The sequence below is a fragment of the Delphinapterus leucas genome, chromosome 7 (assembly GCF_059928025.1).
Source record: "Delphinapterus leucas isolate spDelLeu-1000000601 "Yukka" chromosome 7, BTC_Dleu_Yukka2, whole genome shotgun sequence".
In the NCBI taxonomy this organism is placed as follows: Eukaryota; Metazoa; Chordata; class Mammalia; order Artiodactyla; family Monodontidae; genus Delphinapterus; species Delphinapterus leucas.
Window position 1 is genome coordinate 108,880,952 of NC_143135.1, and position 24,526 is coordinate 108,905,477.

At 50.2% G+C, this 24,526-nt stretch overlaps 1 long non-coding RNA gene across 3 annotated transcripts; it reads left to right on the forward strand.

Moving 5' to 3' along the window:
• The first annotated feature begins 1,073 nt into the window (after positions 1 to 1,073).
• Positions 1,074 to 24,155, forward strand: LOC111165502 (uncharacterized). Of its 3 annotated transcripts, XR_002642374.3 has the most exons (8): positions 1,074 to 1,191; positions 1,458 to 1,679; positions 2,080 to 2,192; positions 2,326 to 2,482; positions 3,329 to 4,096; positions 4,603 to 12,528; positions 15,938 to 16,099; positions 16,583 to 24,155. It is a non-coding gene; the product is annotated as an uncharacterized LOC111165502 (long non-coding RNA). The 3 variants fall into 3 exon arrangements; XR_016393974.1 differs by having other exon boundaries at positions 2,326 to 4,096; XR_002642375.3 differs by lacking the exon at positions 2,326 to 2,482.
• Positions 24,156 to 24,526: the final 371 nt, after the last annotated feature.

The following is a 24,526-nucleotide window of genomic DNA, read 5'->3' on the forward strand; positions in this document are numbered from 1 at the left end:
CCTTGGGACTTCAGCATGTGGTGACAAAGCTGACCCACCCGTAAACTAGCTCCCCACTTTTACGAGCACCTGCCCTGAATCAGGACCCTCTGTGCTGCTCCCCCCGAGGCCACCTCGTGGAGGAGCTGGGGCATGGGACCTGGTCGCAGCACCCCAGGGCCCTCTGTCCAGTGTCCTGTGTCCCCGGCGCTGGCCCTGTCCCCCTATCCCCCTCTGTCCCCCTCCTGCTTCACCCTTTCCAGGTCTTAGATCTCTTGATGCACCTCTTGGCATCTCTGTCTCTTTATATCTAATTGGCTCTTAGTAGTTACTTATGAAACAGTCTGTAAAACTATGTCTCCATCAGGACACCCCAATACAAGAGTCCCCATTGGCTGGTACGAGATGCCAGTAATTACGCTTCCCCTCTTGTGGGAACGAGGCGTGGGGAGCAGGCAGGGGACCGAGGGCCAGCCCCTCAGGAGCTGCACTGACCGCTCAGAAACGCTGACCACCTTCGGGAAGGCAGCTCCCCGGCTTTCCCCGGCAGCCCCCAGGGCGGCGTCTCCTCCTTCAGCCCCGGCTCAGCCTCCAGAGCGAATGAGGGGCTCGGTGCACACGGCCGCCGGTGACCCCGTTACCCATGTGAAAATAGCACTGGATCTAAGTATCCTTTTATTTTTATTTCTAAAGCCTCTGTTGTACAAGCCTTCAACTTGGGGCAATGTGCTCATAAAACACAATTCTGGCACAGAGCGGCGACGATTAAATTAAAACTTAACGGGGCCTGACAGCTGAGGACGTTGGAGTGGGAGAGGCAGAGCCCTTGTGGTCCTTCCGATCCAGGGCCAAGCCGGCCTCCCTGTCAGCGACTCGCAGGGCAGACGTCGCGGCTGAAAACCAGCTAAAGCCGGAGAAGTTCGTGTGCGTGGAGAAGAAAGAGCGGGCCAGCTCCTGGCTTCTGTCTCCTTCCGGACCAGTGGCCACCGCAGGGCCTTGGCTTCGTCTGGCCTCACTTGAACTCTCTGGGCTGGCCCCGCCCCCTTCCGGCTCACCGTGGGCGGGGTCTGGGCCCGCGCTTCCTCCGCTTCCTGGGGGAAGAGCCCAGGGTGGGGAATAAGGCAGAAAAGAGATGTAAAGGAGAGCGAGCTGGCTGCTGTGATGTGGTCCTGTCGCGGGCAAGGCTCCGGGAGTGAGTGAGCCTGCAGGACGGTAGGTCTGGAGACGATGCCCCCCAGCCGCCCAGAGTCTCAGGCTCGGCTATGGGGTGAAGTCTCTTCTCAACAGTCAGGTTAAGAAAAGTCATAAACAGTGCGTCTGCAGCTGGAGCCCTGGAGCCAAAGGACGCAGCAGTTAACCCCCGGGGGGCGGGGAGCAGAGGGCGACTTGGGGAGACGCTCAGCGGGCGTGGTAGTTTCAGGAAAAGCTTCAGACTTTCAACAAATCCCTCATCCCCCTTCTCTCTCTTGCCCTTCCAGCCGCTTCAGAATTGATACGAAGTTGCTGTTTACTAACTCGGCTCTGCCCAGACCTTTTGGGAGAAATGGCAGTTTTCACTGCAAAGCGTTCTCACAGCTAAAGTCCTGAGGGGTGTGCGGTGCGGGGCCCGTGCGGGCAGTGGCTGAGCACAGAAGGCGTCCACACCCTCCCACGGCTGGGGTCCCCACCTCCAGCGGGTGGGGAGGTCGGGGGCTCGCGAGGTGAGCGGTGTGAGCCTAGGCGTCACCCTCGGCCCGTGTGCTGGGCGGCGCCTCCTCTGCGCCATGGGGCTGCTTCGCCGCCGCTGTTACCAGGCCAGCTTCCCCCGCCTCTGTCTCTCCTCCATCCCAACCTCCCGCCCTGTGGAGGCGGGTCCCCGGGGCCCTGTGGGGAGGACGGGGTGGTGAGGTGTAGGCAGCGGTGGGCCGGCCTGGGGTTCTGTGGCTCTGAAGTGTGCGGAGGCTCACTCCTCCCCCCGGCCCCGAGGGGGGCAGTTTGGTCCCTGGGTCACCCAGACGCAGTCAGGGTCCAGGACGGCACCTTCTTGCCCGCGGATCCTGGCCCGAGGGGCTAGAGGCAGGAAAGGTACCCAGAGCCTCACTCTCTCTGTTCCCTCTGCAGTGGTCACATCACGTCTGCACCAAGGTCGCATCACCGAGACTGTGCACGGGGACCTGGACCCACCCACGCACATGCTCCTCCATGGATTGAAGAGGGAAGGTTCCCGGGAACAGGTGGGAGCACCCCTGGGGGTCACAGGGCAGGGTCCCCTCCAGAAGACCCCTTCCGGGCTCAGAGGCGAGCGTAGGGGTAGAGGGTGGGAGGAGGGGTCTCCTCCGCCCCTGCTTACTCCACAGCGCCCTCCAGGCCTCCACCTGCTTTCCAAACACATCTGTGGAGGGGATGCTGGCTCCTGCCTTGTGAAGCTCAAGCTGGAGGACAAGAAACCCCTCCTCCTTCCCCTGTATCCCCAGGCCTGACCTCAGATGGAATTGGTGACCATGACCGTGCATGGTGCTTGCAGGTGGGGGCCAGTGTCCTTGCTCTAAACGCAGAATCTTCCCCTGCCTGTCGAGTGTGTAACCCTGAACTCAAATGGGCTTTTTGGCTACATTTGTCAAATCAGCTCAATCCAACACTGCCTTGAAAGGGTGCGTTTAAAATAAGAAATGAGTTGAAGAATGCAAAATATAGCCCACAAGACAGCATCATCCCACGTGCTTCTCCATATGTCTCCTGGGCTCCTCAGGCCCCTCCTTCTGGCCGCTGAGCCGCCTCCTGTAGACCCCCCAAGCCCGCACCGCCCACCGTGGGGCAGCTGAGGGGACAGGTCCACGTGACAACATCAGAGCCATTATGTCAGGGATCTGAGTCCACCAAGGACACACTGGAGTCCCACGGGGCTTTGCTGAGGGCAGGTTCAGGTGAGATCAGTGACTCTCCATCGCAGCTGGGCCTCAGGGTCATTGGAGGAGATTTATGTGTTTCTATACAGGCCTTATCCTGGAAAATTCTAATCAGAAGATATGAGGTATAATTCACAAGACTGTTTAAAAAAATCCATAGGTGATTATGCTGCATCCAAGTGTGAAAACCACTGGACTAGATCATTGGAAATGGTATTGAAATTAAGATTGTGTGTCCATCGAAGGTGGGTCAGGTTTGGATTTGCCTCACTGAACTGATTTAAAAACACAGGATGTTGGGCTGTGTTTCTAGTTCTTCCTGGAAGAGGCGTGGGCTGTGTGGCACCTGAGAGCTTTTCATGGTCCAGAATGTCCCTTGTATCACGTCAGCTTTACTTGTGTGAGGGCAGGACCCCGGCATGTGAAAAAAAAAAAATCACTTGCTTCCGTATGTGCCATTTCAGCTAAAATGTCACCTCAAGGGCACAGGAACCAAAGTCACTTCTGGGGCCTCCCTCCAGTTCCTGCCATGATGCCGATCACAGCGGCCTGGGTGTCTTCCCCACCTGGCACGTCTAATCCCCTGATCTGAACACCCGGCTCTCTTGTGACCCAGCACAGACTCTCCAGGAGATTTCAAAGCTTCCATCCCAGCCGGGTGGACCAGAATCTTCCATCCTGGTTATCCGCCATCCTGCCCATTGAGGTGGCTGTCACCCTGTGAGGACCATGAGACGCCTTCAGGAGGGAACAGCGAGGTGACCTAAATCTCTGGCTGGAGGAGGCGCATCCTATGCTCGCTCTCCCGTAGCTGGTGCTGCAGATGAGCCAGGGCGCCCTGTGTGTCCTGGTTTACAGAGCGGAAGGTACGGTCACCCACGAAACCGTCAGGGACCTCTCTGCACCCAGGGCAGGTTCTAAGGCATGAAAGATCAATTCTGTGGAGACTCCTTGGCCCCAGAGCTGCTGGGGAATCTGCCAGAGAGCCCATGGTTTCCATAGAAACTACGGATGAGTTTAGCATGAGTCCCCGTCCTGCCACTCAAGTCCGAGAAGAAAGATCAGTAGCATGGGGGCAATCGCTGGGCTAGGGCTCCCTGCCCCGGCTGTGAGCGGACCAAGCCCGTCAGGATGAGGCCCACGGGGAGGAGACGGGCCCTTCTCCACGCCGAGATGAGGCCCAAGTCTTGGATCCGTTTGGAAGACCCAACGCTTGCATCTTTCGCTCCAGTGTAAGTCCGAGTTAGAAATTGCCTTTAACCTATAAATCACTGCAAGTACTTTTGCAGAGGCAAAGTTGGGAACTTATCTAAATAAACTAGAATAAAATGTGTAAACAGTGCAATCATTCCGCTTCTTCTGCCTGTTTTTCCCTTTGCTTCTGGAATCCTGAGCGTAAGTGTGGACAGTACACGCTCACGCAGCCCTCCTACTCCAGGAAAATTACCTTTTTCTATTTTTACAGATGATCTCCCAGTAGGAAACTTCCCAAACTATCTCAGTGATCTTCTCTAGGGCCTCACTCTGCTCTTATAGAAGGTGATTTTTGTTATCTCTTTAACCTATATTTTTGTTGTGGCAATTTAAACTTTTCTCTACTTATATACCAGGTGAAATTTTAAAAAATAAACAAACACGCACAACCATAAGACTTGAAGATGCTGTCCCCTGCGGGGCACTTGGATCATCTCCCATGCACTGAAACCTCACCATTATGTTCTCAATCTCTCTCCCACAGGCTCCACAGATCACTGGAATTTCTTTTTTCTTTTGCCTTTTTTTTTTTTTTTTTTGTGGTACACGGGCCTCTCACTGTTGCGGCCTCTCCCGTTGCGGAGCTCAGGCTCCGGACGCGCAGGCTCAGCGGCCATGGCTTACAGGCCCAGCCACTCCGCGGCATGTGGAATCCTCCCGGACCAGCACACGAACCCATGTCCCCTGCATCGGCAGGTGGACTCTCAACCACTGCGCCACCAGGGAAGCCCCCTGGAATTTCTTTTCTTGCTCTCAGATTCAAGGAGATTTAAAAAGGAAACTCCCAAGGCTTTTGAAATGTGGAGGCTCTGGGGCCTGGGACCGGGTAGAGAAGAATATCGCTCCAAGGCGAGGATCCAAGGTGAGCGTCTGTAGCAGGCGATCAGGCCTCCCCGGAGGCGTCTTCCCTCTGTGAGATGAACACAGGTGCTCTGGTCCCCAAACAAGAAGTCCTCTGGATGACCAGGGCTGCCTTCACAGCCAGGATGGTCCTTTCATCCCGAGAGGCTGGTGGAGATGGACCCACCTCCTTCTGGACCCTGCGGCCCTGGGAACTGTGTTCCAGGCCTAGGCTGTAGGCGCTCCAAGCCCCTCCTGCCCTTCTAGCTCCTCGCTGGGTGGAGCTCTCACGGGTCACAGCATCGGGGGGTCAACAGAGGCGCCAACCAGACGTTTGCTCAGGACAAGAGTCTGCTGCAAGGTCTGTGCTGCAACGTGCATTCAGACAGTTGAGTCCAACCGAGTCAAGCTTTGTGGGAAGAGAGTAAGAAGGGAAGAGCCCGGTCAGGTGACAGGTGACGACGTCCTTTCAAGGAAGCAGACACGCCCAGGAGGATCACAGGATGCCCACCAGTTCTGGGGGACGACAGTCTGTGTTCCGGTTCCCGGTTCCATGACCCAGGGCCCCCGGCACAGAAGTGGGGGGTCTGGGAGGAGGGACTGGGGCCCCGGGCCTGGGTGTGCGCCAGCCTGGCAGGGAGGCAGGGAGGCCCCGCTTGGCTCTCGGCTCAGAACCAGAACCAGGACTAGGCCTCCCCTCCCCCCGCAGCCCCGGCCCTGCCGTGGAGGCCTTGGGACAGCTGGGGGCGGGGGGACTGCCTAGACGGGTCCCAGCAGCACTTACACGGCCACCTCGGTGGACTGGATTTTCACCCAAAGCCGTTGAGAGGAAAAATGTGTTTATTTTGTAAGTCCTGGGATTTGCCCAAAGCCATTTAATGATAGCCAAGAAAACACAGCAGTGTGTGTCTGTGTATTTTTCCTTTTAACGCTTCCCATCGGGGGGGCTGGTCCCTGGGAGCAGTCCTGGCTGTGAGAGCCCTTGGATGGGGCCTTGATGGGCCGCCTGTCCCCCTGTGAGGTCTGCGGTGACCGCTGGCTGACGGTCAGCTGTGTCTAGGGAGGTCCCCACGCCCCTACTGTCGACCCCTCCCCACGGCTCCGGCTCCCCAGGCAGCCCCTGCAGAAGCCCCTGTGGCCCTTGGGGCCTCAGCTGCAGCCCCTGGGACAGGACAGCATCGCCCCCGGGGGGCTCCACAGGCGGCCTGTGCTGTGGCCACACCTGTCTGAGAGGAGGGGGCACTGAGTACTTCTGCGACGACTCAGCCACAGGTGGTCCCACAAACAGCCAAGCCATTTCTGCTTCTATTCCATCTTCTGTGCTGGGCGGGAAGCTTCCCTCTCAGCTCCCTTTGTCTGGTGGTCTCAACCCCTTCCCAGCACAGTGGCTCTTAGTAAATGCTGGTTCCTAATTCCCCCTCTGTCCCTGGCTGCCCCCGCCGGAGCCCACACCGTCTCTGTGCACAGCCCCCTCCTGGCTGTGCCTGGACCCCTGGACATAGCCCGCAGGGTGAGAAGGGGTCTCAGGATCAGGCCTCAGGGAGGATTCCCCGCCTCCGTCTCCCACAGCCCCAGCCTCCCTCCCGGCCCAGAGTCCAGGGACACGTCACCGTGGCCCTGCGTCCCCAGGGGACCTGAGCCGGCAGCAGCGGGATGGCGGGCCGCCAGGGCCCCCTCTGCACCCTGTCCTCTGAGGGTCAGAGCTGCTCCGGGCAGGAGGGGGACTCGGGCTGGACTCGCCCTGCGAGGCCTCGGCGGTCCTGGTGGGCTGAAGCGTTCCTGCCGGGCTGGGATTGAGGTCGGGATCCCCACATCCCTGCCCACAGCCTGCGACTCGTCCCTCCTGGGGGCTGCTCGTCCAGCCCATATGGGATTATTACACAGAGCAGGACCGAAAGCCCTGTTTCTGCAGAAGGAGGCTAGTTTGCTTAGCTCCACGCGTGGCCGTTAATTAGAAAAATTAATCTTAGCCACGCAACAAAATAAAATTGATGATTCAGTGACAGCTAATCACTTGCTGGAAATGAAAGATGCCCTTACAATGAAGATTTATTTTGTGTTATTTCTTCCCCAAGCACTCTTAACTGACTGAATAATGTTGTAATGACCACTCTGATATTTCCACATGTACTTTTAAGAATTTATAAAGTGATCTGTCTTCTGAGGTGTCCAGGGAGGTCCTTGAACGGTACAGTTAAAGCAGAGGTGGGCGAGGCTCTCACCCCTCCAGGGCTTCAGACGGGTCACGAGCAGCCTTCGGAGCTGGGAGACCTGGGTAGGGGGCGTAAGGGGTGGACGCCCACCAGGAAGCTCCTCTGGACTGTGACAGGCGGCGAGATAAGCTCTCACCTCTCCCATGAGGCCGGGCTGACGAGACTTGGATACAACAGGGTTGGATGGCCCAGGGGCAAAGCCAGGGGAGCCCAGCAGCCTGTGGAAGCACCAAGGTGTGTGTGTGCACGCGTGTACACCTGTGTGCTGGGCCCGCATGCAGGTGTGTACTGCGAGTGTTCACGTCACACATGCACAGGTGTGAACACACACTTGTGCATGCAGGTCTGTGTGTGCCTGGGATGTAAATGGAGGCCCTTGCTGCCCACCCCCCCCCCCAGGTCCCTCAGGTGTGGGTCCTCCTCGCAGGTCGGATTTAGGGCTGTGAGCGGCCTGAGCAGCCGGGAAGAGGGGACCCCGGAGTCGGGGACTCAGGTCCCCTGGGAAGGCGGCTGAGCCTGAAGGCCACACCGCTGCCTCCGGTCCCTGTTCTCCAGAGTGGGCCTCTGCTTACTTTCGGATTTTCTTGTTGGTGTTTTGTTTTTGTGGTTCAGCCAGGTGATTTACAATTATTTTCCCCCTTCTGTAGGCCGGGTTTTCGCTTTCTTGTCCTTTGATGCACAAAAGTTTTTAACTTTGATAAAGTCCAAGTTGTCTATTTTTCTTTTGCTGTCAGTGCTTTTGGTGTCATATCTGACAGATCACTGCCCAATCCAATGCCATGACATGTTTCCCCTGTTTTCTTCTAAGCGTTTTATAGTCTTAGCTCTTATGTTTAGGTCTTTGATCCATTTTGAGTTAATTTTTGCAACTGGTTAATTTTTGCACGGTGAGGGTCCAACTTCATTCTTCTGTGTGTGGATATACAGTTTTCCCAGCACTATTTGTTGGAAAACCTGTTCAATTCCCATTAAAAGGTCTTGGCACCCTTCTCGAAAATCATTTGGCCGCATATGTAAGGCTTTATTTCTAGGCTCTCTACACTACTCAGTTGGTCTATATGTCTGTCTTTTGGGTTTGGTTACTGTAGCTTTGTAGTAAATGTGAAATCAGGAAGAGCAAGTTCTCTAACTTTTTAAAAAAGATTATATTGGCTTTTTTGGGTACGTGACAGTCCATAAGAATTTTAGGATGGATTTTTCTATGTCAGCAAAAAAAAAAAAATGATATTGGGATTTTGAGAGGGATTGTATAGAAATCTATAGATCACTTTGGATAGTATTGGCATCTTAACATCTTCCAATTCACGAAAACAGCATGTTTTTTTCCCCCTTTATTTATGTCTTCTTTAATTTCTTTCAAAAATATGGTATAGTTTTCAGTGTACGAGTCTTCTGCCTCATTGACTTAATTTATTCTAGAGTACTTGGGATCTATTATGATACCTTTTGTTGAAAACTGGGCATCTGGAAAAGCAGCCTCCTCTCCGTGGCTCTGTGCTGGGGACAGTCAGTCCGCTGATGAGCTAGAGGTACTCTGAGGCTGAGGACCAGCCCAAGGTGGAAGCTTCAGGTTTCCTCAGGTCTTCTCTGGGCACGTGTCCTGCCCAGGACTGCATGTGGCTTTCCTGTTTCTCTCATTCCCGTGGCTCTAACTTCTCTGCAAAACCTTAGGTGGTCTGTGAATGTCTCCACACGTGCTCTCCTGTTCCCGGTGTGGCGTCTGCTGGTCTGAGGTCCCCCTGCAGCTTTCCTGTCTCAGGATGCCTCCAGTCAGGTCAAAACTTTGCAGATCAGCTCTGTTCTGCTCCCTCCGGTTAGAGAGGGAACGGCAACCTGCTTTGCCTGCTCCCCCAAAGCAAGACCATGCTCTAAAGCAAGGGGTGCGTGGCAGCGAGAACCCCTTGGGCCTTCCTGCCGTTTCACCTGTCTTTTCCTTGATCGGGTACTTGCTTGCTTTCTGTTGATCATTACCCAGAACTCCTACAAGGCCAGTTCAGTGAATTCCTAGGGATTTTTTTTTTATATTGGGGGGAACGAGAGCTCGGGGCTTGGTGATGTTCCTTTCTCAAGCTTTTTACAGTTCACACTTCAAATTTTTCTTTTATCCTTTTTTTTTAACCATTTGGCAGAACAATATTTTTCCCTTTTTGCATTTTTAAATTTTTTACAAGTCAATTCACATTTCCTTTTGCTTTCCACACAACTTTAATCTGAAGGGTTGGATGTTCTGCAGTCATGGGTTTAAAGGTGCATGCAGCTGGCGCTGTATTAATGTCTGCCTGTGATCACAGACAGTCCTGTTTACCATTTAGAGGAAGTAAAGGGATTGCAGCCTGCAGATATCTCCCTGGGGCAGCGTTAATGGACACATTCTGGATCGTCTGTCTGTTAGACAAAGTGAGACAATTTTTTTTCTGCTTATAATGTAACACCTGCCTGTGTCCTTTTCCATCAGCTTCTGAATCTCGGGGAACACAAGCCCTTTGGTTGTTTTACTGAGGGAGACTAGAGTTGTTTTTCTAACTTGTTTACTCTTTAAGTCCACCTGGGAATGTCTAGTTATCTATTGGATATTTTCTGTATTTGAAATTTCATATTTGAATTTATTTGGTAACTAAATAATCTAATTCCGATTTGAGCCCATTTATAAAAAAGAGGATAAGACTTCACCTCCACTGAGACGTCTATTCCAGAATGCTTTTTGAACGTTTTCTGAAGAATACATCTTTATTTAGTTACAAATTTGAATCTTTGTTTATTCTGCCCTTAAAAGAAAGCTTTCTGAAATTGCCTTATGTAGTTGTATTCATTTCAACGTCTGCTCTAACAAATTACCACAAACATAATGGCTTCAAACAACATAAATGCATTCTGTAGTTCAGAAGTTAAAAATGTGTTTCGCTGGGCTAAAAATGAAATTTTACACATATGGTTTATTTAAATCTTGTCTCTTCTGTCTTCCCCATTTGATGGACTGACAATTGAACTATAGTCTAGAACATAAATAATCTAAAGAAATTTGGTATTTTATAGAAAGAGAGAAGTGGTGACGGCCGCTTAGACAGGGTACAGCATCTTTGAGATGGGGTGTCCTAGAGTTAGAATTTGGAGACCTCAGCACACCGATTAAGAAGCTATTGAATATGTGGTGTTTTGATTCCTATTTTTTTGAAATACTGGTAAACATATAAATTTATTGATTTTGATATTTCAAAACTTTTCTGTAATAGCCATTGTTACATTAAGTCTGTGGTTTCCAGTTGGTTTTTTTTTTGTTCGCCATCTACCAACAAAACACAAAAGTAAAGATCATGGTGCAACTTTATAACGGAGCGAGAAGTGTTTCCACGAGGAAAATAACCTAAAGTTGAATTTTGAAAGAGTACTGCCCTCAGGCCCCGCCCCACCTGCCCCTGAGATGGTAACTGACGTGCTATAAGGACGGAGTCAGCCCGCTTGTTATGTGCTGTCTGCAGCTGCTTTCACGCTGTAGCACTCAGGCGAGTTGAGTGGTTGTCCCAGAGAGGGTATGTCTCTCAAAACCTAACCTGTGTTGATAGATTGAACGTGTTTACAACTGGTTCTGGGGGCTACTTGTAACCATGATTAAGGAACAATCTTTTCCTAAATTTGTGGGAATTTTTAACACCTTCTCAGACTCCTTCACTCTCCCGTAGAAAGCTTCATGTTGCGTTTCCATGTCATAGACTCAAAATCCTCTCGTGGTCCTTGAGGCCGCTGGAATTGGGCCTTGGTCGACCCCTGTCCCCCGGCCCCATCCCCCTCTACGTTCCTGTCACACCAGCCATGGGCCATCCTACACACATGCAGCTCTCTTTCTGGAACACGATTCCTTCACGTCTTGTGGCTGGGTCCTCCGACTGTTGGATCTCAGCTCAGCTGTCACAGCACCAGACAGCAGCTGGGACTCAGGTCACCCAGCCCAGGCGCTGGCTGTCCCATTTCTGTGCTGTTTGTTTGTAGCACATGTCACTGGGGGAAATTAGCATATTTAAGTCTTTACCCCCGTATCTCCCACCTCTCACCGATGCTCCCAGACTGTGATCTAATGGGGGCTTTTCCCAGCTCCTTCCCACCTGCACCCCGAGCCCCAAGAAGCAACAGAGGACAAGGGCCCCATGTTTGGGGATCATCATAGTGGGGCTGTTACCGTTCTATGACAGTAATACTACTGTGCAAATAGACTGTTACAGGGATTCAAATTGCTTCCACTTTGTGTCATCTCAGCGGAGCCTGATGGTGACCACATAAGCCCCTTTTAGACAGGAGGAAACGGATTCAAGCGCGATGACTAAATTGGCTCAAAGACACGGGAAGTGGTAGAGCAGAGACGTTTCGACTCTAAGACGAGTTCTTTTCGGATTATGAGAACCATGGAAATGCTCTAAGAGTTTGCAAACCCTGAATCTGCTTCACTTCCCCCACGGTTAAGCAGCGTGTGTCCCTGAAGGTGGGCGACCTCTGCCTGGTTGCAGGTCATCATTCTGCTCCAGGACATGCCGTCGCTGAGGACGGCTCTGGGTCACTCAGCAGAACCAAGCAGGCTGCGACCCCACTTCCCTTGAAACGCTGTGCACCAAACGCCCCAGATGCAGAAACCCTAACTTCAGGTGCTGGGTGGAAAGAATCAGAACGTGCTCTGAATGGAAAGGGAAGGTAAATAATAGTGCATTGATGAAATACTAGAGAGGGAGGGGCTGGGGGTGGAGGGAGCGAGGCTCACTTTAGCGTCGGAACATCGATAAATGGTGCTGCAGGAAGAACCGGTCCCTCCCACCCAGGCCGTTTCCAGGCACGGCCCCAGCTCAGCAGTCTAAGCTCCCAACCATCTTTGATATTTTAGTTTTAGCCGTTTGAGGGGGATTTGTGCCCTTGGCAATTTCCGCTCGAAGCTTAAGCGATTGGGCAGGAGGGTGAGCAGATCTGAGAGAGCGGCCCCTACGGCGACGGCGGAGGTGACAGGTTGAGGGTGTGGCGGAGGGAGGGCGAGCTGGGAGTTCTCCCATGCAGGGGGTCTCTTCTCCCTGCCCCACCCCCGGGAATGGGTTAATTAAGGAGGCTTATATTGTATGGAGAATATTCTTCTTGTGAATATGTTTTGGTTTTCTGGAGAAAGGATCTACCTCGTATACTAAGTGTTAGGTTAGTAACCCCCAAAATGGATAGAAGCCATTGTGTAAAGACAAGGTTATTTGTGAGGGAGAGAAAAAAAACAAAGGCCCGACTTCCTACCATGAACTGTGACATTTATTTGCCATTCTTTTGGTTCTCTTCTTCTCTAGGTGACAAAATCCTGGGAAGCAAGACCAGGGCTCCTGAATCCGCAGGCAGAAAAGGTGAGGAAGCAAATGGGTGAGACTCATGGTGCAGAGGGAAGGCGTCAAGCGTTCCCCGGACCCACCAAAGGCTCAGGGAGCTTGGAATCAGGGAGAAGCTCCCTGGAGGCAGGTGAAGCTGGGTCTGGACAGTAACCGCAGTCCCGAGAGGGCAGCAAGGAGCTGATTTGTGAACCTGGACAGGGATGCCCCTTCCCCCGCCCTTTCCCAATGTCACCGTATTTCGGATTAGCTGTGTCTCTATCAGGATCCAAGGATCAAGCCTGGGGCCGTGCGGTGAAGACCAGGAAGCCCCCGCCCCCGACCATGTGCTGCACCTGCTCAGACCAACGGTGCCAGGAAGCAGGGGAGCAGTGGCCCCAGAGTGGCTGTGAGGCCCTGATCTGAGGCTGCAGGGACAGAACCATGGCCGGCCCTTTAAACAGCGGCCTTTGGAGCTCACCTCACCCAGAGGCCAGTTGTCCCCTGCAAGACGACAAGGCTAGAGCTTCCTTGTCTCCCAACAGACAGAGATTTAGGAAACAAGCACAGCTCACGATTGTCAGAGAGATTTACATCCCAAGCACGTCCACACAAAACCTTCCCTGTGCCAGTTGCTCTAGGACTCCTGCCAGACCTGACTTATGGTGACTCTTCACCATGAGTGCCATCTTCCACAGGAGGTCACACCCTGCTCAGTGTCTGCTGTAAAATGGGCTTGCTGTGTTTGATGGACACGTAGGGCAGGGAAGTTTGATGTGTGTCGTCACTGACCAGCAAGGTGTGGGTGGAAAAGCCTTGGGCCGTACAGCTGGTTCTCCCCATTCTCCCCGAGTCCTTAAGGGGCCCTCTGGCTCTAGGCCAGGTGTGACCCAGGCCCGGCTGGTCACCCAGGCTGTGGTCTTGGGTGTGGTGCAGAGGGCCTCGGGTTCTAGGACCCCTGGGTTCCAGCTTCTGTAACAACCAACGCCTTTCTGTCTCTTCACTGGTTTTCTCCTCTGAAATGGGGGGCTAATAACACCTGGCCCCCCTCACCTCAGTTTCATGGGCATCCACTGGATGGGCAATGGGGTCCAGTGAGGGAGGGGCAGGGGCTCCAGGCAAAGCCTCTCTCTGAAGGGGGCCAGGGCCCTGCGCCCACCCTCGGAGACCCAGACCCCCACCTGGGCATAGCTGGGGCAGCGAAGCACCTCCCTGCAGTGAAGGGCTTGTCGGGAAGATTTCTATTCACTTGCCCAACATACTCTCCTGGGATGACCATTCTGTCTGGGCAGAGACTGGCCTGAAGCTATGGCCGGTGCCAGCTGCTTGCACAGAGCCGGCTGTTCGCTCCTGAGATGTCCTGAGCCCTGTGGAACCCCACTCCTCAGGGCTGGCAGTGAAAGCCGTGAGCCCGGGGGGTGCGCTGGGCCTTCTAAGAGTCCCCCCAAGAACCCATGACACCTGTGGGCACACAGCAGCCGAGCAGGTGCCAGCCTTCCTCACCCCGTCACCCACAGCTCAGCCACAGCCTGGCTGGTCCCCGACACAGAGTCCAGGGAGGAGGTGGACCCAGCCTCGCCAGCGCTCCAGCTGCTGCACTGCAGACAAATGAAAACCTGAATTCGTATAACAAATCTTGTATAACAACGCATAGTGAGGGAGCCACTGAAATCCTCCCTGAGCTAATGAATAAATCAACCCTTGACAACTTCCCCCAGTTGCTGTGACATGATAATTGGGCCTCATATCATAACTTTAATGCTTTCGGTGCATTTGACTTTTGCTAATGAGATCCAATGTGCTTGGTGGCACTTTTTGTCGCGGGGCAGCTGAAGTGTGCTTGGCTGAGAGGTTACTCTTAACGTCCTTAGTGCCAACGGCCCTTGAGACCGGGAGAACAGAGTTGGGGAGAGGTCGCTGGGCTGTGACTTGGTCTGGGGTTACTGTTCACCTGCCTTTCCTCACTGCGCTCGGGGAAGTAAGGAAGCCTGGTACCTCCAGGGAGCCGGCGTCTGGGTGTAGGGACGAGGGACGGAGCTACGGCTGCTGGAAGCTTCGCTGCCTGACACGCAGCACCCGCCCCTGGGAGCAGCCAGCATCGGGCCTGCGAGGCTGTCTGTCCAGGAAGGAGGCCCAGGGTGGGAGCCAGCAAGGTGGGGCAAGGCGCCCAGTGTCTTCATCGCTCCAGGCTCCCGACAAGCAGCCCAGGGATCAGGGGTAGAGGGAGCCCCAGTCTCGAGTCGGGGGTCAGAAACTGTGGCCCCAGCCGGGCTGGCCCTCCTGTCTCTGGCTTCCTGGTCTGCAAATGGACCTGTGACTCTGCACCTCGTGTGTTGAAGGTCAGATGACCCAGGTCCACGGGGACTACCTGCATGTCAGGGACGTTCTGGGGGGGCATCCTCTTGAGAAGGAGCCTCCACTCCGAGTTCAGGGGCTCCGGGTCCAGGCATCCCCATGTCTCAGTGAGGGGGAGAAGGGCCTCTCGCTGTGGGGCGGGGGTGGGTTCCAGGGCCTGGGGACCCGGCATCTACCCTCTGCTCTGTCACTGAAGCCCCAGAGGGAAGAGGGTGACAGCAAGGATGCGATTCTACGCTGAGCTCCACATCACCTGAGTCAGCGGCTCACTCTCCCTCCCGAGTTTCTGCTTCACCCCCCCAGGACGACCCCCCTTTCCCAGCTCTGCACCAGGCGTGGGCTTTCTTTCCCCAACCGAGCAGCCCCGACCCGGGGCTTTATGGGGCATCCTCACGTAGGGGTGACCCACTGTTAAGTCCGTTCCCAGCCCCTCTCTCTCTGATCTGGAGGATGGGGGGAGCTGAAAATTCCACGCTCCTGAAAACGGCGCGGTCTTTCTGGTGACCAGGAGCCACCCAGAGTCCCTTCATTAGAACAAAAGACACTCCTGTCGCCCAGGAAATCCCAAGGAGCTTGGGAGCCTGTACCAGGCTTGGGGCAGAGACCACACACATGATTTCTATGGTCTCATTTCATCTAGTTTGAGAACCTCCCTGTGCTGCCCTCAGCGACCTTGCTCAGTGGAGACTTGAGTAGAAGGTCACACAGGCACCCACAGGGCTGCAGCCCCCAAGAGCCCCTGGCCACGCTGGGATCTGGTGGTCCAGGCCCTTCCGAGGCAGGGGGTCCCCCCCAGCTCAGCCCCGCGGCTCCTGGAGAACCAGAACCAGAGGGGCCTCAGCATTTCAGGGTGACCCACGGTTACATCGCCCTAAGTGCGGGGTGGGGGTCACTTCCCGGGGCTGTAGGAGATGGAGGCGGAATAGAAAACGTCCTCTGTGCCCACAGTAGCAGCGCTTCACCTGACATCCCCACATCCTCTTAGAGTACGTGAATGTAACTGTCGCCTCGTTCCTGCACCCGCGCGGAAGGTGACCATGTGCTCTCCCAGCTCGTGCATCCTAATGCTTCACTGTAATTGTTGTATTTCTAGGGAAGCAGATGTTTGGTCCCGACGCCTGTGAAGACACATCTCTCCTCGGAGGGCTGCCTCTGAGTCAAGGAAAGGGAAGCTGGAAAGCATCATATTCCCTGCCTGAAACGAGGAGTGAGGGGGAGAAAATAGGAGAACCAACACAAGGAAATGAACGTTTATGTAAGTTATCATTTTTCTGTAACGAGTAACCACATGCCTGATCCCCAGGTTTAGAGAAATCTGCCTTTATACCCGACGTGCTGTGACCTCAGGCCCATTGCTGGAAGGCTCTGAGCCTTCATTCTTTTTGTAAAACAGAGATTACTTTGTATACGCTTGGGACCGTGGTGAGGCTTCCCTGCGAGGTGGTGTGTGGAGGCATCCAGCGTGCTTCAGGCAGCGATTGGTTGCCCGTCTTTGCGTGTCATCCTGACGCTACCATCATTCCTGTGGAAGGTCCATGGAGGCAAGCGCCTGGTGCTCGTTTGCCAGGTTGAATTACTCTGCAGCCGTGGACACGGAGCACAGATTCCTCCGAGCCCCCAGAGCCCCTCACCCCTGCCTGTGAGGCCCTGGCAGCTCTGAGCACAGACGTGTCTGTTGTCAGATGGAGGGTCTGGGGGGCCTTTCTCTGAGCATCACTCAACTATGTTTCATTCACAGAAACCGCACTTTGGAGACGCCCAGGGGATTGGGTCTGCACCCTGCCTCTCCCCTGAACCCCCAGGAACCCCCGACCTGCCCCTCTGCAGGCGTGTTGAGCTCACAGCAGGCGTGAATGGGCCTGGAGTCCCCTTCCAGTCAGGTTAGCCGAGAGCCGGAGCAGAGGGGAGAGGGCGTTTCATAAGCGTGCTGTGTGCCTTGTTCCAAAAATCCGTGGGTGGGCCTGGAGCACGGAAGCTGGCTGCGTATGCTGTCGCTGGGCTGTCCCTGCAGGAAGACCGGGCTTGTACACTCGTGGCTCAGAGCTGACTCTTTTGGAAATGGACCCTCGGGAGTAACCGAGGGCTGAGACTGGGTTTTCAGACGCTGGGGAGGCCGAGAGAGAGGGGAGAGATGAAGAAGGATCTGTGTCAGGAATGGCCTGGGGGTCCCAGCAAACCGTCCCACCCCTGCTGGACAGTCCTCCTCAGCCTCGGCCTCTGTCTCCGAAGGCACCGCTGGTGGCTGCGCTGGACACAGCGGCAGGTTCCGGAAGGGCCGCACGGGCCTCCACAGCGACGCAGCCCCGCAGGAGCAGGAACCTGGGGCCAGATGGGGGTGGGAGAGACAGCGGCGTTCGCAGGGCACCCCGGGCCTGCACCCAGCCGGCCAGGAGCTCCCGGAGGGTGGCCTCGGGTGAAGGGAGGAGATGGAGGGGAGGCCTCTGCTCTGGGGGAGAGTGAGGCCTGTTCTAGAACGTCAACAGATTGGAGCTGAGTGTGCGTGGGAGTTCAGCAAACGTGTGTACAGTGTGGGGCCTGCCGACTGCACCGTTCACCCATTGGGCACGTGCAATGAGGGCTCCCTGTGGGCGGGATCACAGCATCCCGTAGCCTTGAACTAGCCCTCAGCTGGTGTCAAATGCGCTGAAAAAGCTTTTGATATTTTCAGTGTAAACCGTATACGTGGTCAGAACAGACCGTTTTATTTTACAGCCTGGCTCTGTGAAGTTGTGCGTGTGTACGTGTGTGTGTCCATGTGTACACAGGTGTGCCCCTGTAGGCACTGTGCCTGCGTGTGTGTGTGTGAAAAGAGGGGTATCACGGGCTGCTTCCTGGCCCAGGCCCCTCTGCAGGCCCGCCATGTGCGGATCCCCGAGCAGCGGGCGGTGTGGTCCCCGCCTTCTCGCCAGGATCCCTAGGCCGCGGCACAGAGACTGTGGGATGGACAGGTGGCCACACCTGTAATTTCGAGCGGGGACCTGGGCTCTCCCTCACCCCTACGCCTCCACCTGGGTGGTCCCGAGAAATCTCTGAAGGCCTCCAGCCTGTGCTCTTCCTATTGGTACAAAAGGTTGGGATGGGGGGCCCGGCCAGGAGCGCGGGGGGCCGTCTCTAGTCTAGCGATAAGGTATCCCCAGAGTACAGACGATTCTCTTCTTGATTTCCAACGTGTGTATCTTGTATTTCTCTTTCTTGCCTCAATGGACAGGCTAGGACTTTGGGTACAAGGTTAAATAGAAGAGGTGAGAGGGTTCTTGGCTTTGTCTTAACCATAGTCTCTTACAATTAAGTACAATGTCAGATGGAGGTTTTTGTCAGTTCCATTGCTTGTTCACTTGCCTCTTCTACCCTTTACCACTGTGAGAAAGATCCCTTCTATTCATAGTTACCTGAGAGTTTTATCAAGAATAGATGTGGAAACTTGTGAAATTATTTTATGTTTCTTCCATAAGAAAAGTGTGTTTTTTCCTTCACTTGGTTAATGTGGTGAGTTATACTAATTGATTGATGAATGTTAAAAACCACACTTGCATTGCTCAGACAAATCCAACCTTGGCATGATGATCTACATTTCTTTGTACATGTGTAGATACGTATTTACTGTATAGCATTTGCTAGCATTTTATTAAGTACTTCTGTCCATTTAATGAAGGATATCTTTCTGTAGTTTTCTTTTTTTACGACTTTTTGGTCGTGATATTATTGTAATGTTAGATTTAGAGAATAAATTGGGTGTTTTCCCTGCTCAATTTTAAGAAAGAATTTGAGTAGTATTTGTATTATTTCATACTGAAACGTGGATAAAATTCTTCAGTGAAGCTATCTGGGTTTGAAGTTTTATTTGTGGGAAAAAATTTTTTATTACAAATTTAATACTTCTAATAGATGTAGGGCTTTTTGTCCTATATTTTGTCTTGATTCATTCCCGCTAATTTTTGTCCTTCCAAAAATTCATGTATTTCACCTAAATCACCAAACATTTTGGCATGAAATTGTTCATAATAAATCATTATTACTTTAATGCCTGTAAAATCTGAGGATTTCCACTCTTTCTTTCTTCCTTCCATTTACTTCCTTTGGGTACTTTGATCTTCTTTTGGCACCTTAAAAACTCAATTCATTGAATTTTAGGTCTTTCTTTTTTTCAAGTATAAGCATGTAGAGACAGAAAGTTTTGTGTAGCATTATTTTAACTAGATAGCGCAGATTTTCATATGCTGTGTTCTCATTTTCAATATATTTTCTAGCTACACTTGTGCTTTTCTTTCTTTGACACATGGGTTACTTAGAATTATGTTGTTTAATTTTCATATATTTGTATATTTTAAGATATATTTTTATAATTCATTTCTAAACTCTCTTGTGGTCAACAAATATTCTCAGGATGATTTACTTTCTTTTTAGATTTAGAACCTGGCAAAAGGTTTGTTGAATTCAATATTCCCCACGCACTTGAACTGAATGCCTTTTTGCCATTAAGTGCAGCATTTTATAAATTTCAATTAGATCACATTGTTTGACAGTGCTGTTCAAGTCATCTATATACTTATTGATTTTCTGTCTCCTTGTTCTATTACTGAGAGATGAATATTGAAAATTCTAACAACTATTACATAGTTGTCTATGTAAACTTTCTATTCAGTTTTTTGCTTCATGTACTTTGAAAATCTACTATTAGGTGCATACATATTTACAATCTTCACGTCTTCTTGAATTTACCATCCAGTTCATCTTTATGAAATGTCCCTCTCTTTCCCTGGTAATATTCTTTGTCCTGAATATTAATACTTTCACTGCTTCTTTTTAGGATTAATGTTGGCATGGCATACAATTTCCCACTCTAGATTTTTCATCTGTGTCTTTATATTTAATATGCATTTTCTCTAGACAGATCATAATTAGGTCTTGCTTTTTCATTCGGTGTGACAGTCACTGTCTCTTAATTGGCAGCTCATCACTAACACTTAATACAAACATCTCTCTGTTTAGGTTTACGTGCCCATATTGCTATATGGTCCCTATGCGTCACATCTGGGTTTTAACTTTTTCTTTTTTTTTCTGACTTCTTAAACTTTATTTTATTTTATTTTATTTTGTGGTACGCGGGCCTCTAACTGTTGTGGCCTCTCCCATTGCGGAACACAGGCTCTGGACGCACAGGCTCAGCAGCCATGGCTCACGGGCCCAGCCGCTCTGCGGCATGTGGGATCTTCCCGGACCGGGGCACGAACCCGTGTCCCCTGCATCGGCAGGCGGACTCTCAACCACTGCGCCGCCAGGGAAGCCCTCTTAAAGTTTATTTTGAGAGTATTTTAGACTACAGAGCCTTTGCAGAGGTAACACATGCTCCTCACACAGCTTTCGGCCGTGTTAACATCTCACTCTTGCAAATTAACCTGCCAACAAAATCTCTAACTGGACTTCACTGTGCCCACTGTTCCAGGACAACCCAGGGTCTCGCCTCACCTTGAGTTGTCATCTTCTGTATTTTCCTCCCATACTTGACAGTTCCTCCATGTTGGCTTGTTTTTAGCAACCCTGACTCTTTTGGAAGAGTGCTGGTCAGGAAGCTTGTAGAATATGCCTCATTTGGGATTTGTTTTATTCTTCTCGTGGTTAAGCTGAGGTAATGGATTTTGTGTGTGGGGAGGAGATTTGCGCAGAGATGCTGTGTAACAGCACCATTCTGTCCCCTTACTGATGATGTGAAGCCCAGTTGTGGAGACGCCTGGAGGGTGTAAAAGTAGTGTAAAATCACTACATTTTCCATTATAAACAAGCACCTTTTTGGGAGAAGAACTTCAATGCTATGCAAACATCTGTTTCTCGATTGTCTTTTACCAACTGGTTCTATCTTGTGTGCAGCAATTATTATTCCTGTGATGTTCTGATAACGATTTTCATTCCCTCATGTGTTTTTACAGTCATTGATTGTAATTCTTTTGTAAGGAAGATTTCTCCCTTCTCCAACATTTATTTTTGGGGGATTTTCCAGGTATCCTTCTTTTATTGATTTCTAGTTTAATTCTCTTATGGTCTCAGAACATACTTTTTATGATTATAATCTTTTAAATATGTTATGGATTGTTTTATGCTAAAAAATGTGATCTGTCTTGGTGAAAGCCCCACGTGCGCGTGAGAAGATGTGTTTTGCTGTCGTTGGATGGAGGATTCTATGAAAGTCAGCTTGGTCCTGCTGGTGGATGGTGTTGTTCAGGAGATCTAGAAACACCCTCACTGACACTCTGCTTACTTGTTCTGTCAATTACTGAGAAGTGAATAAAATCTGTGATTATGGACAGACCTATATTTCCTTGCTATTCTAGCAGTTTGGCTTCATATATATTTTAAGCTCTGTCATTAGCTGTGTGCACACTTAGTATTCCTGTCTTCCTGGAGAAATGACCCCTCACCATCCTGTAATGTCCCTGATGACATGTATTTTCCTGAAGACTACATTGCCTTCAGTGTAGCTACTCAAGCTGTCTTTTGATCAAAATTGTATGATATATCTTTTTTCAAACTGTTCCATTTTAACCTCTCCATGTCCTCATGTTTAAAGTTGGTTTTTGATAGACAGCACTGAGTTGGCTCTAGCTTCATTTGTTTACTTTTAATCCAATCTGTCAACCTCTGGCTCTTAACTGGTATGTGTGGACCATTCACACTTAATGTGATTATTGATACAGCTGGATTAAATCCATCATCTTGCTGTTTTCTATTTGTTCTGTTTTTCCTCTTCTGCTTTCCCTTAGGTTATTTGAGCATTTGTTAATCATTTTAGGTTCTGTATTGATTGGTATTTATACCATATGTGTGTATATGTATATATACATCTATACCTATGAACCCATACAGGTATCATACATATATACATACGGTATAAGTATTATGCATATATACATATGTATACATATATATATATTTTTTTACTAATTGCCTTAGGGTTTATAGTATATACCTTAAATTAATTGGAGCCCTTTATTCAAGTAGTACGATGCCTCTGCACATGTAGGACAAGGACCAACAGGGTTTTTTCCCAAGTCCTCACTCCATCCTTTTTCTCATTGTTCTCATTCGTATAGCTTTTACATAATCTATAAAAACACAGCACATTGTGGATAATTTTGCTTTAGATAGTCCATTGTTGTTAGAACAATTAAAGTAGGAGAATACATTTTTAACCTACCTTCATCTATTCCATGTCCTGTGTTCTTTATTTCTTTCTGTAGATCTAAGTGTAGATACCATATTTGTTCCTGAGAAATTGCCTTTCACTTTTCTTGTATTCTAAGTCTACTGGAAATAAATTTTCACTGTCCCTTTTTTGTCAGCAAAAGCCTTTATTGATCCTTCATTTTTGAAAGATATTTTTACTGGATTTATGGATTGACAGTAATTTTTTCTTTTAATCCTTTAAAGATGTCACTGCACTGTCTTCTGGTGTGTGTTGTTTCTGAGGAGTCCTCATAACTACCCTATTTGCTCCTCTGTAAGTAATTTGTTTCCCTGACCCTACAAGGCTTTTGTTAAGATTTTCTCTTGTCTCTTGTTTTCAGAAGTTTGACATGACATGTCTAGGTAAGTGTTGTGTTTGCTTGTTTGTTTCTTTTGTGTTCATCTCGCTTGGTGTTCTCTGAGATTCTCGAATGTGTGATTTGGTGTCTGTCATGAACTTGGGAGAGCTTTCAGTTGCTGTTCCTTAAAATGTTTCTTCTGCCCTATTCACTTCTTTTCACATGGGATTCCAATTATGCAAACAGCTGGTTCTTCGGTATCCGGTCTACAGTAAATTGATATTTGGACCTCCTGCCCCTCCCTCAACATAGACACACTAGTTTTTCTCTTTTTGCTTCAATTTGAGTAATTTCTGTTGATCTCTCTTCATATCCCTGGATTCCTTCCTCTGATGATCCTATTAAAGGGATTCTTCTTCTGTTATTTATTTTTTGCTTCTAGCATCTTCACTTGGTTATTTCTTGCAGTTTCTATCTCTTTGCTAAAATTACCCATCTGATCATGCACACTGCCCATCTTGTCATTAGAGTTTCTAACATATTAATTATCATTACCCTAATTCCCTGTCTGATAGTGCTAGCATCTGTTCCATATCTGAGTCTGGTTCTCGTGATTACTTTGACTCCTAAAAGTGTATTTTTGCTTGCTGTTTCATGTTCCTTGCGGAATTCTGGTGAAAGCTAGACATCTTGTGCAGCACAGTAGATACAGAAGTAAATAGTTTATAGACCTGAAAGTTGGCTCACCTTTCTGTCTGCTGGGCAAGGGTCTGAGCAAATCGAATTATGTTCCGGGCTGGATTTGGAGTTCTTGTTGCTATGGTTACACTCAGAGCACAGCAGCAGTTTAAATTCCTCTAGCAATCCTGGTGTTTAGGGAGAGGGTTGGTTTGGATATTTTTTCCTGGTGACCTGCTACATCCTCCCCCTTAAGGATTCCCTTTACCCTCGCCCACAGAGAGGGTCCATCTCTTGCAACTTACCTGTATGCCATGGGTCCTATCCTGACAGGGTCTGGGGGTGAAAGGGATTCTATTGATCTGATCAAGCCATTCCTCAGCCACAGAGAGGCGCTGGTCCCTTGGTCATAAGAGGGCTGACCTCTTAGCTCTGAGGTGGTCCTGACTCCCTTTGTTTGAACCTGGCAAGCATTTCTGCGCTCCCCTAGGGTTGGCTTTTGTTCCCTGTTCCTCTCTCTGAGCTGCAACGGGATTTCTCCAGTGCCCTAAGGCTGACAGCCATTGCCCCTCCCTTTATACATATTTTCCAGATTGATTGATGTAAAATTGACACATAACATGGTGTAAGTTTAAGGTGTACAATGTACTGATTTGATACACATGTTTCAAAATTATTACCACACACCTCCATCACCTCACATAATTACCATTTCTTTTTTTGTGGTGAGAACATTTAAAGTTTAGTTTCTTAGCAAATTTCAAGTATATAATTATTAACTGTAATCACCTTGCCTCACCTGAGATGCCCAGAACTCATCCATCTTATAACTGGAAGTCTGTACCTTTCACCAACATCCCATCCCTGGCCCCTGGCAACCTTCCCTTTATTCTCTGTTTCTATGAGTTTGGCTTTTTCGAGGTCCACGTGTAAATAATCTCATATAGTAGTTGTCTTTCCCTTTCTGACTTATTTCACCTAGTATAATGCCCTCAGGGTCCCTCCATGGTGTCGCAAATGCAAGATTTCCGTTTTTTCTCATGTTGACTAATATTCCATTGTGTGTGTGTATGTGTGTGTGTGTGTGTGTGTGTGTGTAATCTTCATTTTCTTTATCCATTCATCTATTTATGGGCACTTAGGTTGTTTCCATATCTTGGCAATTGTAAGTAGTGCTGCTATGAATATTGGGGTGCAAGTATCTTTATGAAATAATGTTTGCATTTTCTTTGGATATATACCCAGGGGTGGAATTGCTGGGTCATATGGTATTTTTAATTTTTTTGAGGAACCTCCATACAGTTTTCCACAGTGGCTGCACCAGCTTACATTTCTAACCAATAGTGTATGAGGATTCCCTTTTCCCACATCCTCACCAACATTTTTTGTGGTCTTTATGGTAATAGCCATTCTGACAGGTGTGAGGTGATATCCCATTGTTGTTTTGATTTGCATTTCCCTAATGATAAGTGATGCTGAACATTTTT